Raw genomic sequence first — 19937 nt, 5'->3', positions numbered from 1 at the left:
CGTTAAGATAAAGCTAGACACTATAAGAATAAAATAAAATGTATTCTTCTAAAACCAGCAAAAGAAAATTCAATCTATCCAAAGGAAGGAAGGAAAGCAGTTAAAAAAAAAAAAAAAAACCAAAAAGAAATGGCATTCGAAAACATTAAGCAAGACTAAAAAGTCTTAATAAAAATACTTAAAACAAGTAAAATTGGGTGTAAAGTCACTAACTAAATAACAGAGACTAATATTGCATTTAAACTATACACAATACGTAGGGGAAAAAAACAGCAACCCATTTAAAAGTGAAAGTATAAAACAAAATTAAAATAAGGGATTATAAAAAAGAAGATAAAAACAAAATCTAGGATAGTACTTTTAATATCAGACAAATGGAATGCAAGGTAAAAAGCATTACAAATGACCATGAGAGATATTATATACCAGCAAAAGGAAAAATCAATAAAGATTTTATGATCATGAAAATATATGCATCTAACATAATGGCCTCAAAATTTTAAGGCAACAACTATGCCAAAAAACAGGTAAATCAAAAATGTATTTAGCAATCAACAAAAAAAGGAAAGCTTCAAAAATCCCCCATATTTCTGGGAATTAAAATACTTAACTATTAAACAACCTGGGGAGGAAATAAAATAGAAATAACTAAATACTGAGTTAAGTAACAATAAAAGTAATATATATCAAAATCTGTGTGGTGCAGCTGAAACGTGAGGATTCACCCCAAATCCTTGGCTGCAGTCTGAACAGGCTACAGCTCTTATGGCCATACCCATATCACAGACTTGTAGACAAGGAGAATTACCAGAGCTAAAGAACAATTTCATAAAAATTAAAGGGTACTCATTAAGAACATATAATTCATTAGGAAGATATAATCCTAGAAATGTATGCACCTGTGCACCTAGGAAAAGAAAAGAATAAATATTTCAAATCAGTGATCTACAAAAAGGAGAGCAAATTATACCCGAAGTAAGAACTAAGAAAGAAATAATAAACATAAGAGCAGAAATCAGTGAAACAGAAAATCAGCAACAGTTTGTTCTTTAACTCGTAGCAAGACTAATCACAAAAACAAGAAAACAAAATAACATTAATAATGGAAAAGGCGATATCGCTACAGAGCCTACAGATAATGAACAGATAATAAATATTACAACTATATGCCAATAACTTAGATGAAATAAACAATTTCTTCAAAAAAATAGAAACATAATTTACCAAAACATAACCAAAAAAAAAAAAAACCCAAAAAAATCTGAATAGTCTATCTGTTAAGAAAAATTGAATTCATTATCAAAATCCTCTGCACACAGCGATATAACTGTTCTGTATCCTGATTATGGTGACAATTATGCAATGCTACACATGCGTTAAAACTCAGAACAGTAACCAAAAAAGAACATTTTGCTGTATGGTATTTTTTAATTAAATTAAATGCTTTTAGAATCTTTGCACAAAGAAAACTCCAGGCCCAAATGTTTTCAACTATTGAATTTCACCAATTATTTTTAAAAGAAATAAAATTTTACAGAAGTTCTTTCAGAAAATAGTGCAAACAGGAACACTCCATCACACATTTTATAAGAGCAGCATAACGCCAATACCAAAAGCCAGCAGATACTACACAAGGGAAGAAAATTAAAGACAATTCTTAATGGGCATAGTTGTAAAAATACTTAATAAAATATCAACCAAAAAAAAATTCAGTAAGAGGTAAAAAGAATAATACATAATGATAACTTGTTTTTACCCCAGGAACTCAAGGTTGCTTTAAAGTTTAAAATCAATCAATGTAATTTACCAGATAGAGGAAAAAAACTATATGATATCTTATTAGAGGCAGAAAGAGAACTGTACAAAATTCAAAATCCATTGCTGATAAAAACAAACAAACATCTCTAAGAAAACTAGAAATAGAAGGAAACTTCCTCAATCCAATAAAGAGCAACTATGAAAAAGTTATAGTTAACATCACACTTAATGGTAAAAGAGTCAATTCTTTCCCCATAACGTAAGGGACAAGGCATGGTTATATCTCCCCTCACTAATAAGTGAAGTTAGCAGTCCACAGACAAGGTCAATGCACAAAAATCAATTGTATTTCCTTATCTAAACATCAAACAACTTGAAAACGAAATTCTAAAAAATTAAATGTATGGCAGTATCAAAAAAAAAACCATAAAATACAGTTACATTTTACAAAAGACATGCAATGCCTCTGCACCAAAAGTAGGGAGCCACTACTGAAACAAATTAATAAACAAAAGGACAGAGAGATACACTATGTTTTCGAATTGGAAGTCTCAATATTGTTAATATATTTATTTTCCTTAAATTGATCCCTCATAATTCAATGCAATCCAAACAAATTCTAAAAGGCTTTTTAAAGAATTACAAGTCAATTCTAAAATGTGTATGGAGCTCTAAAGGATCTGGAACACCCAAAACAATCTTGAAAAACAAGAATAAAGTTAGAGAACTCACAACACCTGACTTACCATGAAGCTACTTTAATCGAGTCAGTATGGTATTGACATAAGTTTAGCATGAAGATCAATGGAATAAAACAGTCTTGAAACAGAATAAATATAGTCAGCTGATTTTTGACAAAGACACTAAGGCAATCTGATGAGGGAAGAAAATCTTTTCAATCATTATTTCACAGATTTCAATAAATCTACGAAAAAAATTGAACCTTGACCTCTGCCTCACACCATACATTAAAACTAATTTGAGACAGGTCAAAGGTTTAAATATTAAGGCTAACCTAAAAAGCTTCTGGGAGAAAACTTAGGAGAACATCTCAGTAACCAGAGGGTAGGCCAAACCTCCATAAAGACACAGAAAAAAATATTTATCTTAAAAAAATAAGTCAGACTTCATTAGAATTAAAAACTGCTTACCCAAAAACACAGTTAAAAAGAAATACAAAGATAAGCCGAAACACTGGGGAAAAAATGTTGTAATACATACATCTGGCAAAAAACTTCTATTCAGAATATAGAAAGATCTCACACATCAAAAAAAAGGCAACCAGCCCAATTTAAAAAATTGTCAAGGAACTTGAACAGAAACTACAAAAAAGAAGATATATAAATGGCCAAAAAGCACATAAAAAGATGCTCGACATCATTAGTCATCAGGAAATGCAATTAAAACCATGTGATACTACTTCACTGAACAACTAGAATAGCTAAAATTAAAAAGAATGAGGGGCCCAAATGCTGGTGAGGTTATGGAGTAACTGGAACTTTCTTATACTTGTGGAGGGAGCGTAAAATGCTACAACCACGTTAGAAAACAGTCAGGTTCTTATAAAGTTACACACCTTCCCTATGTCCCAGTAATTCCACTCCAAAGAGAAATGAAAATATATGTCCACAAAGACTTGCACAAGAGTATTTACAGCTGCTTTCTTCATAATCGTCAAAACGTGGAAACAACCCAAATGTCCATGAACAAGTGAGTGAATAAACTGTAGTGTACACACACACACACACACACACACACACACACACACACACACACGGTGGACTACTAGTCAGATTTTTTTTTTTTTAAACAGTGAACTGATACATGCAACAGCTCGGTGAATCTCAAAAAGGATAGTTAAACAAAAGGAGGCAGATACAACAAAGGTACCTACTGAATGACTCCGTTTGTATGAAGTTCAAGAACAGACCAAACTCATCCATGGTGAAAGAAATCAGAGCGGTGGTTGAGTATGGGGGGATGGGAATTAACAGGCAGGAGAAATAAAGACTCTCTCTGGGGTGATGGGCATGCCCTACATCTCAAGTAGGGTGCTGGCTACACAGACGTATCCAGTTATCAAAATTCATTGAACTGTACATTTAAGATGTGTGCATTTCACTGTATGTAAACTCTTCCTGAATAAAAATGAATTTAGTAGTGAAGAGAAAGATGTGCTTTCCATCTAGAGTGTCTGCCTGGGAATAAACCATATTCTTCGTCAGGGAAAAGCGAAATGAGACATGCTTCAGTGAAAAAGGCCGTTCAAGGGAGACCAAGTAAGAAAAAGTCAAAGGCAGAGGAAGAACAGTGGTCTGGTCGAGTGAGAAGAGAAATCAAGACTGAGTCAGAAGGGGGAGGTACAAGCCAAACAGGAAGACACGAGTGAGCTGAACGTAAGTAGTAGAAAATAACAGACGTACAACTGTGTTTCAAAATAATCCAGCTACTGTGTTTAACTCGAAAAAGAACTAAAGGCAATTTTATTTGGAAATTGTCCCCTTCTTCCCTCGACACCTCTGTTAATCAAATGGGAAACAAGGAGAGGGGAATTCGGGGAAGGTATCAACCTGAACACATCCCTTTCTTTTCTTTTTTTAAATCAATTACCTTCAATATAATCCAGGGCTAACATCCTGCCTGTGGCATCTGATCACTGATAAACATCAAGAGGTCACACGTTCCTATTTATGTATTTACATATACACATGCTAGGATAATGAGATTCACAATCTATTCATTCCTTTAATAAGTGAATGAAACTATGAGCACGAGTCCCTCTGAGGGAGTATCCTAGTTAACTGAAGCCGGCCTTGGAACCAGAGATAACGTTACTCCTCCTTCCAGTTGAATTAATAAGACAAGCAGGAGATGACTCACAAGAGCAGTTGATGAAGCAATTAATGCCAACTCTCTCTCTTACTCATCCCCTCCAGTTTAAGAATTAACCCTGGCTGAAAAAGGAGACACCATGTGAGCAAACTGAACTTTACCATACCACGGAGCTATAAGGGATGAGTAGGAGGGTTTCTGTCCAAACTCTGAATCTAGGGGGACCTCTACATGATTAAGCTTCAATAAGACTGCATTAATCAGCACTGCTTCCTCAATTTCAACTTACCAATGCTGGCTTTACAGGAATTGCTTTCTGAGACTTTCCTACAAAATCAGCTTACTCACTGAATTTTTAAAAAGGAGAACAGAGCCAGAAGACATCACTGGCCTCTGGTGCACACACATGTGTGAATAAGCATCTCCGGATTCGAGCTGATGCCGCGGAATAACGATTTGTCAATGTTATTTAGGCTACTTGTGTGAGACCTGCTTAATCCCGAAGTCCCTTCTTGTTTCTACTGGCTGAGGTATCAAGAGAGAACCAAATATTCAGGAGAAGGAAAGAATCTCAGAAAACATCTAGTTTAGGCGATTTCGGTGGGTATGGAGGACGGGGTTAAATATTAAATTCAATTGGTTTTTCATAACGCATACAGTTCTCCCACCATCCTACTACCTGCCCTCACCCTTAAATGGTGTCCCTAGGACCACAGCATCAGTATCATGGGGGGAATTTGTTAGAAATGCGTATTTTCAGGCCCCAACAGATTAAAGCAGAAACCCTGGGGCCCAGGAATCTGTGGTTTCACAAGCCCTCCAGGTAATTCTGATGCCAGCTCAGTTTGACAATCAGTGCCCCAGGGTATGCTCCTCTGGCCCAGTGTTTCTGAACCCCCTATCTCTCCGCTGTGTCGGGTGGACAAAAAGTTAGATTCAATTGCCCTAGTTTTGCAGTATCGGAGTCCAGAGAGCTTAGGTCACTTGCCCGGGACCACAATGTTGAAGAGCGGCCAAGCCAACATTAAAAACAACTCTCGTGCGTACGGGGGTTTATAATCTGTTCAAAATGCATTTCCAGGGCTTCCCTGGTGGCACAGTGGTTGAGAGTCCGCCTGCCGATGCAGGGGACACGGGTTCGTGCCCCAGTCCGGGAAGATCCCACATGCCGCGGAGCGGCTAGGCCCGTGAGCCATGGCCGCTGAGCCTGCGCGTCCAGAGCCTGTGCTCCACAGCGGGAGAGGCCACAGCAGTGAGAGGCCCGCATACCGCCAAAAAAAAAAAATTGCATTTCCAAAAGAACCCTGTGAGGTAGTCAGAACTGTTATGATTATCCCTCATTCCCAGATGAAAAGGCTGGGTTCGGGGAGGTTAAGGCCTTAAGTCTATTACAAACTAAGCACCAGAGCTGAGACCAAAGCACCCCATTTCCTGATCTCTACATCAGTGTTCTTGCTGCTCCTGCTGAGGGCCTGGCACCCCTACACTGCATGCCCACGCACGTGTGCCAGCACCCACGTGTGTGAGAATTTGCACACTGAGAAAGGATGGTAAATAACAGGAATCCCATGTCTTAGGCGGACTGTAATATTAAAAATAATTCAATAAAGCATAACAGTCCAATTCTGACTGGCCCCATGAGCACGCACTGCTGCTACTCTAATTTCTCACTTCCGCCCACCTTTATGAGCTGCCCCCATATCACCAGATTTAGAAGAACACCATCTGACTGAGCTGAAACCCACTTGGGAGGGCACCCACTCCCACCAACATTTGTAAACAGCTTCCCCAAAAGAGGGGGATGGCAAATTCCCTTCAGCCTTTCTGATCCAGTCCCTTTTAAAGCTTTCCTTTTTAGCACTTTTTAAAAATACATATTGACACATACACACTGCTACATATAAAACAGATAACCAACAAGGACCCATTGTATAGCCCAGGGAACTCTGCTCAATTTTCTGTAATAATCTAAAGTGGAAAGGATTTGAAAAACGATACATGTATATGTATAACTGAATCACTCTGCTGTACACCTGAAACTAACACAACACTGTTAATCAACTGTACTCTAATATAAAATTTAAAAAATTTTAAATTCCTATATTCACTTTGGAATATACAGATACGACAAAGAAGGAAACACAAATCTCTCAGATGACACTTAATATTTATCCTGAGTTTCTTCCTAAGCACAGACACACCAATAATTAATAATATGTAAGTATTACTTAATTTTTTTAAATTTGGAATATGTCACATATTGTCTTGTATACATTTCTTTGAAAGCTCTATGAAACAGAATATTTATATTCTAATTCTAGTTTTAACATGCTGCAAAGAGGGGTTATTAATGCACTAAACTAATAAAAAAATTTATCCTAGGTGAATTCTTATCTAGATCAATTCCAGGAATTAAGAGCCATGGAACTTGCCAGCTAATTCACACCATACAGTGTCAGGAAATCACAGGAGCAGGCTTACTGAACTGCAGTCTCTACCTAGTCCACTGCTTTGGGCGTGAACGTAAGTTGGGTTCTTTCATTTTCAACATTATTACCTGCAGTGGACATACACTCCCCCATGCTCTCCATACACCCACACTCTGCCCCTTCCAGGCCCCCATTATTACTCACTTGGGTAACAAAAGGTCTCACAACTCTCCCCTTTGAACTCATCCTCCACACTGGGTCACATCTAAGACACACTGCATGTACCACCAAAAATAATAAAAATAGGTGACGGTACTGGGCGCATCTCATGGGATGCTACACGCTTTTCATACATGGTTGTATCTTTATGACAACTGTAAGAGGCAAACGTTATCATGCTACTATTATAGATTAGTATTCCAAGGCTTCAAGAGGTTAAATAACTTGGTCCAAGTCACACAGCTAATAAGATTTAGAGCAGCACGTCTCTGGAACCTATATACCATTTATTTGTTAACTCAAAAAATGGCATGTCTCTCTGTCATCAACAGTAGTAGTTCCCAATATTATTTTTTAATCCAAAATTTTGCATACTTTGAGCAATAGATATTTAACTCTTAATATCTGTTAATCAAGAAAATACACAGCGATCAAAAAGATACTGTTGGTTTAGTAACACTTTAAATGAATTTTGGGTTGATGAATCGTCGTATCAGCCAGCTACATATATTTGGGATGAAGCTCTGATTTCTGTTAGTGATATTAATTACTAAAATTACACACAATGCTTATTGCACACATGGATGGGTAGGCCCTCTGTTATAAGAACTGTGGTCTCCCATGTGTTCTGAAATCTACAGGTTAGAAACCCCCAGAATGTAAACTGAAGTCCTCATCATGAAATGCCATGGGCTCCGCTATTTGGGCCCAACCTGCATTTCCAGCTGTGTTTCCTGTCCCCGCCTCGTCACATACTCTTACACCCTACCTCTGGCTGTGGTAAGACAAGTATTCCCACACTACTGGACTTCACACCTTGAGGCCCTCAAGACACATCCATTGCAAGCCTCTGCCTGACGAACTCTCTTTTGAGACACAGCTCAAACATCTCCAACTCTGTGGAGCCACCTCTGACAACACCCTTACCCACACCCCGCCAAGGCCGAATTAACACATCTTTCCTTTTACGTGATCACAGCCCCACGATGACATTTAAACACACTGCAAATAAAAGGATGTGCAAATATCTGACTCTTGTAAACAGTGCTGCAATGAACATTATGGTACATGACTGTTTTTGAATTATGGTTTTCTCAGGGGATATGTCCAATAGTGGGATTGCTGGGTCATATGGTAGTTCTATTTTTAGTTTTTTAAGGAACCTCCATACGAACCTAGGGGCAGGACAGGAATAAAGATCCAGATGTAGAGAATGGACTTGAGGACACGGGGAGTGGGAAGGGCAAGTTGGGACGAAGTGAGAGAGTGGCATGGACACATATACACTACCAAACGTAAAATAGATAGCTAGTGGGAAGCAGCCGCATAGCACAGGGAGATCAGGTCAGTGCTCTGTGACCCCCCTAGAGGGGTGGGATAGGGAGGGTGGGAGGGAGACGCAAGAGGGAGGGGATATGGGGATATATGCATACGTGTAGAGCTGATTCACTTTGTTACACAGCAGAAACTAACACACCATTGTAAAACACTAACACCCCAATTAAGATGTTTAAAAAAAAAACAATCTGAGTCTTCCTCTCATCCAAATTTCCAGAGGATAAGGATAGCATTTATTCATCGGTGTCCTTAGCCCTTCCCTCCACTCTTAGCATCGGGTAGGTGCTGTTAAATGAATATCGATGCCAGCCTGGCTGGTGATTTTACCTGGGGAAATCAGTTTGGAAAGTAGCTCCTGCCACTGAAGAAACTCTATTTCAGTGTGTTGCAAGGGCTTATCATCTGTAAACCGTAAAACTCCCAACGTTCCACCTCCAAAAGTAGGAGGCGAGTACTCACACAGGCAACTGGAAAATCTGAGTTCAGTTTCTGGCTCTCCCACTAAGAAGCTCTGTGACCTTTACGCAAGTCTCATTCTTTCTCTAATCCTCCATTTGTTCACCGAATTTGGGTGGGAGGAGTGGGACTTCGAGTTCTTCCCTGTTGCAATTCTATGACTTGCAAATTCTACAGACCAAGGTTGGCAAACATTTTCAGAAGTGCACCCAATAGTAAATATTTCAGGCTTTGTGTTGGCTTACCATCCCTTTCACAGCTACTCAACTCAGGTCTGTAGTTAAACTGCAAAAGCACCCGCAGACATTAGATCAATGAATGGACATGGCTGTGTTCCAATAAAACTTTACAAAAACAGGCAGCCGGCCAGATATGGCCCACAGGCCATAGTCTGCCTACGCCTGCTCTGGGCAGATGCCTCCATGTTGCTGTGCAGTTCCCAGTGCTTGATCTGAAGATATAATCCATGGGGTGTTTTATTGCAAAGTCTCTGAGTGTCTTATAAAGAATACAACAAGGAGGATAACAAGATACATACCACCACTCCCCTCCCCCAGGAACCTGGAAACGGTGAAAAGAGATGGCCAAGTCAAAGGTTTACGGTAAGAACTAGACTTAATGGCTTAGAATATGCACATACCAAGTCAATGAAGAAAGCAACACACCACCACCACTGCCCCCTGCCCCAGCCAGTACCTGTGAATTACATTCATATATTTAAGAAAAGATTGTGTCTTCAGAAGGGGGCATGGGCTGGCTCGGCCAGGGAAATAGAGTCCCTAAAGCAAACGTGGGCAGTGTCAAGCTGTTGGGGGGAAGAAAGTGGCTTCACTGGCTAGACCACCCTGTGAGATGACTATAGCCAACGACTGAAGGGTTTTTGGTCCCACTAGAAAAACATCCTTCTCCTGAGATGAACAGAGAAGCAGACTGTGTTAGATGGGTGCTACTGAACCCACTTCCTTGCTCACGAAGCAATTACCTAACTCCCTATAAAACGTTTCTCGAGGAGACGTGGGAGATGCAGGTAGCAGTAGTATAACCCCTACTGCTACCTGCATCGAGAGAGCAGCAATTTCTCAAGGTGAATCAATAGAGTAGCTCCCAGCTACGATTTACATTCCACGATAGCTTGACACAGAGCAGGCGCTGGTCGTGGGGACCTGAGGGTACATTAGTGATGTGTTTCACTGTGAATTACCACGCCAGCATAACGGTGCCAGCTCCAGCTAGACGTTACTTAGCTCTGAGTCAGTGTGGCAAGCCCTGGACACAGACCTGAAGCCACCTCTGGGCTGAGGGGCTAAGGGTGGCAAGCGTGTGGAGACCCAGCCGGCCCTCTCTGACGGCCTGGCTGGCATACCACTTTCAGCTCTGCTCACTTTAAACTGGTTCCTGCAGTCCTTATGGGACACTGAAGCCAAAGCACTGGCTGCTTCAGGACAGAGTTTATGTTTGCATCCCTATGTACGTGTACAATGAAAACTGGCAGCAGATCTAAGTAAATAATCTAGAAACCGGAGCTAAGTCAAAACAAGCAACAGGCAAGTACTCACAGTCCTAATCAGCGACTGGCACAGCTGTGACCGTAAAGTGTGATGAAGTTCATGTAAGGTTTATTTAAAAACCTCAATTGTGGCAAAGCGTCAGTGATGTCCAGAAAATGCTAGCTCTTTTGCCCTGCTGAAAAACAAAGGCTCAGTACTGAAGTCGGAGAAGTTTTAGCCACAAAAATATGACAATGAATTGTGCCTGGTAATATGCCTGGAGTAAAATGAAACAGAGGGCACCAGAAGGTCAGGGCCTGCTTCCCTAAATCATGCCAGGATATGCGAGGCCAAACGGCCCCAGACCAAGGAGGAAAATCAGAGCTCACTGCGAAGGAGACGGAGTATGAAGCACCTCCTTTCCTGTTCACTGTGACACGATCCAGTTTCCTCCTTCTGTTCCAGAACTTCTAACCTACAGGTCATGCTCACAGTCACAGAAGAGCCGATGGAATAAGTGAGTTCCCAAGGAAAACGCTTACTTTCCCATTTGCAGTGTGTTTCACTGGCAATGCTGTGCTCTGAGGCACGATCCAAGTAAGAATTAAATATGATATGCTCGTTGGTCAATTATCAAAATGTAAACTAACGGCTATAGCGGACACCATCTGAGCTGCCAAGAATGTGAACACTGTGATTCTAGTAGGAAAGAACACTCCCCGCCCTGCTTGGTCTTCGGCTACGTTTGCCCTTGACTACAACATGCTCACCTATGTGTGTGTATAATGTAGACACAAAGATGACCGTGAACTTTGGAGCCTAGCTTTTCACTTGGAATTTCCAAGGAGGAATTCCACTTAGCCTAAGTGCAGCTATGCAGCAAGATAAAGTTGTCATTTTCTAAATATTTCTACCTATCAAAATTTTGGAAGTGGCCTTCTTTCCCTGACCATCGTACTTCTTGGGGACGGTGTATTAATTTCCCATCACATTTAACGTAGTGCCTTGCGTAAAATGAGTATCCAATAAACAGCTGCAGGGCTGACCTCACAGTATCAATACCAATGAACAGAAATCCGGCCTTCCAAGTAACTTTATAACATAAGCCAAATGCTACATAACAGAAAATGTTAGTGGCTCTGTAGTCCTCATTCTCCTTATATGGAAAACGATGAAGTATTTCTATATTAAAAACTCCCCAGGGCAGAGTGAACATGCCTATCTTTCTATACCCCCCAAAGCAGAGGACGAAAGAGCAAGTTTACTTCACTTGTGCAGACTGAGAAATCACCTTTTAAATTCATGCTAAACAGCTAAATGGAGCAGCAGACTGTCAGAAACTGTCAAGTGAAATAATTATTGATTGGAGCATTAAAATTAAAAATGAATGTAGGTTAATAGACGAAGATGGCTTGAAGAAAAAGCATATAATCTAAAACTAGAAAAATCAGACAGTGCATCTGCCAGTCAGGCTTGTCGGGCTTAGAATGAAAGAATTCAAAGGAAACGATGATAATAATGAAAAAAACTTAAGCACACATGGCCTTTGTGAAGGCCTAGGATAACGGAGCCAGGCTCTCCTGATGGCCCGCACCCGACTTGCCCTCCCCTCCCTCAGACATTGACATAAAGGCCGGGAGCTGGGCTGAGAGACTGAAATTGGTGGTCATCAGCTCAGTGATCTTCATCCTAATGGACTCAATCATGGTCTCCACTCCATGGCAACCCTCCTCCTGGAGAGGGGTGTCCTTCAACAATACCCATCCCTGGACCGACAAAGCTCAAACGTATGGCTATACTGAGCTGCAGATCCATGTGTGTAAGTTAACGAACACCCAGCATCTCCACTTCTCACAGTTTACATACCCAAAACAGAACTCTGGAGGGCACCACCACTGCCCCAGCCTCTTCCTGAACCAGTCTTCCCCTTCTCCGTGAAGGGCACCACCATCCTGGATGTTCTCTTTTCTTTCCTCGCGACTTCTAATCTATCAAACAAATGCCCTCTGCTCCCCTGTGATGCAGAACTGAAATCCACCCGTTGCTCTCCATCTCCCCCACTACCCTGGGCCTCTGCAATAGCCCCTCAGCCGTCTCCCTGGTTGATTCTTCATCCACCTACAACTATTCTCCCACAGCACCCGAGCCATCTTTTTAGAACAACGGAGATGCCGTCACTCCCTCTGCTTAAATGTCATCCATGGTTCCTGTAATGGGTTGAACGGTGGGCCCCAAAAAGATGTGCTCATGTCCCAGAGCCTGTGACTATGACCTTTTGTGGAAAAAGGGTTTCTGCAGACGTGCTTAAGGATCTCGAGATGAGATCATCCTAGATTACCTGCGTGGGCCCTAAAACCAACGACCAGTGTCCTTACAAGCGACAGAAGAGGACAAGACACAGACGCAGAGGAGAAGGCCGTGTGAACACAGAGGTAGAGACTGGAGTGATGCTTCCGCAAGCCAAGGAATGTCTGGAGTCACCAGAAGCTGGAAGAGACAAGGAAAGATTCTCCCCCGGTGCCTTCAGAGAGACAGTGTGTGACAGCTTGATTTCAGACTTCTCCCCTCTAGAGCTGTGAGAGAACAAACTGCTGTTGTTTTAAGCCCATCAAGTTTGTGGTAATTTGCTAGGGCAGCCCTAATTCAGTCTCCTAGCACATGTAGAATAAAATCGAAGTCCTCTGGCCTCTCATGCCAGAATTAAAGGCTCTTCCTGACCTCAGGGCATTTGCTCAGCCATTCTCTCCACCTGCAGTGCTCTTCTGCTGATTTCCATCTCGCCCCCCAGCACTCCTACACATCACTGAGGTCTCTGCACAAATGTTACATCTTATGAAAGGCTTTCCCTGACTTCCCCAAATAAAATCATCCTCTTGCAGCCACCATCACTCTCTTTCCCCTAACGTACCCTGCTCTGATTTTTGTCTGAAATACAGAGTACGCTTACGGATTTACTAGTGATCTGTGTCCCCTACAAGAAGGTAAGCTCTCCGAGGGCAGGGGCTCACACTGCACTCGTTCGGTTATATACCTACCCAGTGTACACATTATACTTGGCACCGAGGAAACGGTCAATAAATATCTAGTTGCATAAAAAGGAATAAATTATTTTTCTTATCTTCAGCTAATTGAAAACCTGACTTGATAGCACCATCAAGAGATACTCACTTAAGATTTTCTCTCTGTTACAAGTCCAACAGGCTACCATGATTTTTGAGACTCTCTGAGGGTTACAACCATTCACCCACTCTCTTCTATCAAAACGCAGTTGATAAAGTGTGGCTTTTCCACTTTTATTACTAGAGTCAAGATAAAGCACAGCATAAAGGAGAGGCCGAGATCCTCTAGCTACCAGCCATGTGACCTTAGGTAAATAATTGCTCTCTTTGAGCCCAGAGAATGGAATGCTGAAACTTGCTATGTCTGTCTGTACCCACAGGATGGCCCTGAGAACCAACTGAGGTCATTTATTCAACAAAATATTTCTTCGGATATTGTGCAGGCCAGATGTTGTGCCAGCATGGTGACACAGCCAGAACTCAGACAAGGGATGTCTGCCCTTATCAAGCGCAGAGCCAAGTGTACAGTTTTGCAAACTGTACACTGTGCACCTGTAAAGGGGGGCACAACGTGTGCCGGACACTCCAATGTAATCAGCTCCCCACTTCCAAACTGTTCAAGGCCTCCTGCTCCGCACACTTAACACAAACGTAAACCAGAAGACAGGTCTGCGAAGATACTGATTACCCTCTTCGCTCAATCACTCGCACATTTCCCAAAGGCACCTCACTTGTCCCCCGCCGAGCAATTTCTAACACAGAAAAAAATCAGGAGCTACCATGAACAAGGTTACAGCACCTCGTCATCTCAGAACGGGGATGCGACAAACCACAAGATGTTATTTTTTCGTTATCTCAAAATAAACACACTGTGTTTTAAACATGTACCAGGTGGGTTTGCAATGCCAACTTAACGTAGTTCATCCGTGGCCATGTCACGGTCATTTTTTTTATTAAAGTGTAGTTGATTTACAACGTTAGGTTAGTTTCAGGTGTACAGCAAAGTGATACACACACATATATATTTTTTCAGATTCTTTTCCATTATAGGTTATTACAAGATATTGAATATAGTTCCCTGTGCTATACAGTAGGTCCTTGTTGTTCATCTATTTTATCAACTCACAGACACAGAAAACAGATTTATGGTTGTCATGGTCATTTTTAATTGTGTAAAAAAGGTAACCCATGGCTTGTTTTCCGTAACTCATACTTAACATCTTACCCTCGAAGATATCCGGACCTTTCAATTTTACATTAGTGGTTCTTATAGAACTTTGGAGGGACAGAGAATTCTTTGAGGATCTGGTGAAAGCTACAACCCTCGCCCCAGAAAAACACATATTCGTATAACATCATGTAAATACAGTTCCTGGGGAGCCGTGGGGCATTCTGAGAAAGTCCAGTGACCATAAATGCAGATTCCCCACCATCTTACTGCAGTGTCAGCCCCCGGGCGCCTCGCCCAGCCTCCTCCCCTGATCACCCACCTGTATTTCTCTCCCCTTCTCTCCTCTTGTATGAGTGCCGAACCCACAGTAAATATTAATTTTAAAAATCCAAAATAATGGGAAAAACCTTAAGCTTAAACAGAGAAAATATGTCAAATTATAAAGCATCTGAGTCATTATAGTAACCAAACCTGATTCTATACCAGCTTTGCTAAGCACTATTAATAGTTTCTATAATTTAGGTTTAATTTAATGTTTTCTAAAATTAAGGTTTTGTCACTCAAGTTCTTTAAATGAATAAGTTAATGCATCTAACTTGCTAAAGTTGAACATATAGTGTTGCTTCCCCTGCTCTGTGAGTAACAACACCAGCAGTAAGTGTGAGTAACAATATGGCAATAAGTGTGAGTAACAATACTAGCAGTAAGTGTGAGTAACAATACTAGCAGTAAGTGTGAGTAACAATACTAGTCTCCTACTCTGCTCAAAAGCTTTGTTACAGTTAGGAGTTAAAAGAAAAAAATTTTTTTAAACTATGTAAGATTTTTTCTTCCAAAAAAGGTACAAAGAATTTTTATCCAGGAACTTTAAATGTGCACTGTCATGCATAAAGTTGTCTTTAAATAAGGTTGGTATGCTACATTTTAAATACTTAAGGTTATGTTCATATAAATATTTATGCAGGCTTCTTTATTTCTAAGAAGAATCCTACCAAGGATTAAAAGCCAGTGCCATGATTTATAAATCATTTCACCTAAAAATTCTAAACTCTGAATTCTTTAAAGTTATTTTCCAATAGAAGAGGCCATTCCTTCAAGAGACAGAGTGACATACTATATTATCTTTCTTTCATACTTCAAGATTTCAGGTGGGCCATCTCTGGGGACATTTTCACTTTATAAAAAAGATGCCTTTTTGTCATCCTTTAAAAGGCAGTCTATCCTTACACACTTAAAATGAGTTCAATTACCCACAGTCAGATTGCACAAAACTTATTACTATAAATCATCTACCAAAAAACAAGCTATGATAATTTCTTAATCCTAAAAGAAGGGCTAAGAGACAAAATTCAAATGCAATCTTTTAAAGATAAGAAAATTGCTACGTATCATCCCTTTAGTTAAACCTTTTATTTATAAATCGAGCAAATTTCCCTGTGTAGACTAAATTTCCTTAAGCTTTTCTGGACAAATTCCCTGCATTCAACAGCATAAGTTCCAATGTTTAGTCAGAAAAGAGGCTATGAAGCATTAAGATAATTACACAATCTGAACTTCTAAGTATATATATTTTTTAAATTAATAACATAGTGTACTTCCTTGCTTAGAAGGAAATTTAAATTACAAAGAATCTGACTTTCAAAATTCCTGAACGCCAAAGCCATTAAAAACAGCCCGTGAGCCATGGAGCTTCACGAAACATTTATCACAGTATAACATTTCTGTAATACGAAAGTTTCTGGCCATCACGTAATTTCAAATTCATGTCCATGTTCACTCCATCCACAGTGTTTTTTAGCATAAAACTAAAGCGTGTTGATTCCGGCACAAATCATAAAAGAGACTATGAGGAATGTTCAAAGTAACCTCAACCATGATGACTTCACATTCAAAAGATTTTTCTCATGTTAATAACATTTAAATCTTTGCCTCTGTCTGACTCAACACGCCTCAGACTGGAAGGTGAACCAAATAAGCTCCTTCAGCCAGGTGTGGGAAAAACTTCACTGTCCTAAGTACGAAGTGGATGGCAGTCCATTTTTCAACTGGACAGGCTAAACATGGGCACATTTCATGAGACACTGAAACAGGCAAGGAGGAAAAAACAAACAAACAAACAAAACTTACCTCCAATTCCTCAGTAGGAATCTAAAGAAAATTCATAAATCTCAGCAGGTTCTTTAAGGTGTCTTTTTGATTAATGGGAAATCCAAAGTCCCCAGGCATTCAGATTCTGTGCGCGTCAATGTTCTCCTCCAAGCACTTATGGTCATAAAGGAGCTGTAACATCTTCTTCCATGACAATGGCCTCTGATCAAATCAAGTGTTCACCCTCAGATAAGCTAGGACCTGGGACCTGGAACCCTTTGTTGCAGTGTTTGCACCTGGACTAACCTCTCCTTGAGCAACAAAATACAAAAAAACTATATGGGACTAAAAATAGCTGCGTCCATGTGCAGTTGGGGCAAACTACAGACAACAAGATACAAAAAGCCAACTGCCACTTCTGAGGATCCAGGAGCAAAAGCAGGGTACTGGGCATGCCCCCTGCACACAGCACCACCAAAGGGGCAAGAAGACCGCCTAAGCCGCCCCTCCAGCCTGACCCCTGGACCCATCCCTACCCTCGCCACCTGTAAGGAACCAGATCATCCCTCCTTGGGGAGTGAGCAAGGGAACCTGTTGTTTTTGCTCCCTTCTGCTGCCGCAGGGGCCCCAGAAAAGCCTCACCTGAATTTCTTGTCTGGCCTCTTATCATTTTCTGTTGATAAGAATCCCGGTCAGCAATGATACTTGGGAGGGTATAATTTTACTCCATCCACCGCCACCACCAGAGCAAGCAACTCCATGAATAGGGTGGATGGAAATAGTCCCTGGAGCTGACTATAATCTCACCGTGATAGAAAAATTCCGATGGGCCACTTGATGAGACAGACGAGGGTTGTACAAGGACAAGCAGTACCTGGGCAGCACTCCTTCTTAGCACTGTGCAGATTCACATCTTCCCCAGCAAGGTCAAGGCCCAGGGCTATTCCCACTTAGACCAGAGAATGACAGGAAGTGGAGAAGCCGGAGGCCACCATGGGGTTCCCAAACAAATGCAGCTCATTTTAACTAGTCAAACCTGTTGATCAGTAATGGTCCACTTGAGGGAAGGAAGGTCAGAAGACTGAAAATAATTTACTTAGTAAGTTTTAAAGAATGAAAGTGCATCTACGGTTTCCACCCCACAATCCCTTGGACAATTAAAATGAAAAGCACATTCATGTCTTTTTGCTTTACATGGTGTATCTTGCTTTGTATCTGTTGGACACTGGACGCCTTATCTAGAGCCTTCTTAAGCAAGAAAGCAGAGTTTTCTGTTTACTCAGGTTTCCAGAACTGCTATTTATTACTCCACTACAGCGTGTTTTCATTCCAGAGGAGTGTGATTGTTAATTTGTTATTGCGAGTTTCTTAAGGAGTCAAAACATCCAGAGAAAAGCATGAGCTACACGGGGCAATAAAGGCTAGAAAATGTCTCAACAACATGGAAATGACTCGCTGCCTAAAGATCTGAGGCTTAAGAAACACTCTACCCCTCAATTCACGGTAAATTTGTTCGGATGAAACAAAAAACAGCTCGGACCAGTTTTCAAATCAGAAACCAAATTCAGAAAAACATCTAACTTGAAATATCCTATGAAGAAGACTTATAAACTATGTTTCCCTCCTCTCTCTAATCAGTGAGGTCAATTATCACTTGCACTCAGGGTACATATTTGGTTACTGCCTACTCCCACCTTCTCTCCTCCAACAAAACTTTTGCCCAGATAAGGGAGAGAGTCATCTCCATACAAACGGACTACACTCAGGCCAGCATTCTTCTGCACCATTTTTAAAAAAAGAGGACAAAGCATCCAAGGGAAGCCTAAGCATTTCTATGAGGAAAGACTCCATACATGCAGACCTTTTTGATCAATTCAGATCCCAGTGCACAAGGAGCAAATACACAGGGGCAGGAATGATCAGTAAATATTTGCTAAATAAAAGCAGCTGGCGTTTCTCTATCCTCTTGACCCCGTGTCCAGCAAGTTCCCCTTCCCCACCACACCCAGAGACATTTTCCTTTTGGTTATAACATGGAAGCCAATCACCGGATTAAGATGAAATACTAGGAAGGAGCTCTTCACACTCAGTGAACTATAAAAAGTTGGGGGTGGGGTGTTCCCAGTAATATTCAAAGAGGTTTCAGTATAAATCTTAGTGTCACTGCTAAGCTGAATCAGAAAACATCTAAGGTCACAGAACTCATCTTTGAGGATGATGCCAATTATCATTTTTCAATACAAATTACCAAGACCTCTTGAACACGATTATGTATGACACAGAATAATTTCTTAACAGGGTCCTGTTTCAGGTGGCTCTCCCAAGAGTTCAAGCCATATGGAGCCTAATTAAATAGTCAACTTATTCCCTCCTTGGTCTGAACTTGTATGACATAATATTTCAAAGGCTATTTTTTTCCAGAGAGTAATTCACTTGAAAACATAGTGGCTTATTACCAAAAGCCTCCTCAATTATGAAGTCATTCCTCTCATGTACAAAGACGGTTACAGCCATAAATAAATGGCCAAATTCCATTCCGTCTCTTTCTATCTCTCCCTCCCCTCTCTCTTGCCCTAGTAAATTTAAGATCAGTAAGTTCAAAATTTTCAAGTATTCATAAAATCATAAAGTAAATGGATGCCTTAAATATGATAAAGGAACAATCAATCAATTTATTTATTTATTTATTTATTTTTGCTGTACGCGGGCCTCTCACTGTTGTGGCCTGTCCCATTGCAGAGCACAGGCTCCGGACACGCAGGCTCAGTGGCCATGGCTCACAGGCCCAGCCGCTCCGCGGCACGTGGGATCTTCCCGGACCGGGGCACGAACCCGTGTCCCCCGCATCGGCAGGCGGACTCTCAACCACTGCGCCACCAGGGAAGCCCGGAACTATCAATTTTTGATCCAGATGTAGATAATTAGGGAAGAGGAATAAATGAAATGCATAAGTAATGCCAAAATATTAAGACGATGGTAGAAATTTCAGCTACTGTGTGTATATGTATATATATCAATTCTCCTAACATACCAAAAATAATAATAAGTGCTCGGTAAATTGGGTTCAGATAAGATGCCTAATATGAATAAGAAAATAAGC

At 40.8% G+C, this 19937-nt stretch overlaps 1 protein-coding gene across 3 annotated transcripts in view; it reads right to left on the bottom strand.

Annotated features, from left to right (window-relative positions):
* Window positions 1-19937, bottom strand: part of ATXN1 (ataxin 1) — a 517157-nt gene that overhangs the window by 340158 nt on the left and 157062 nt on the right. Inside the window, exon 1 of one of the 3 annotated variants that reach the window (XM_030881356.2) lies at window positions 16877-19492. The exons of the other annotated variants lie outside the window; for them this stretch is intronic. The gene's annotated coding sequence lies outside the window, so the exon portion shown is untranslated. Of the gene's footprint in view, window positions 1-16876; window positions 19493-19937 lie in introns of those variants that run through there. 3 annotated transcript variants of the gene reach the window in all.

This window comes from Globicephala melas, chromosome 11 (assembly GCF_963455315.2).
Source record: "Globicephala melas chromosome 11, mGloMel1.2, whole genome shotgun sequence".
In the NCBI taxonomy this organism is placed as follows: domain Eukaryota; kingdom Metazoa; phylum Chordata; class Mammalia; order Artiodactyla; family Delphinidae; genus Globicephala; species Globicephala melas.
This window is presented reverse-complemented; position numbering and strand designations above follow the sequence as displayed.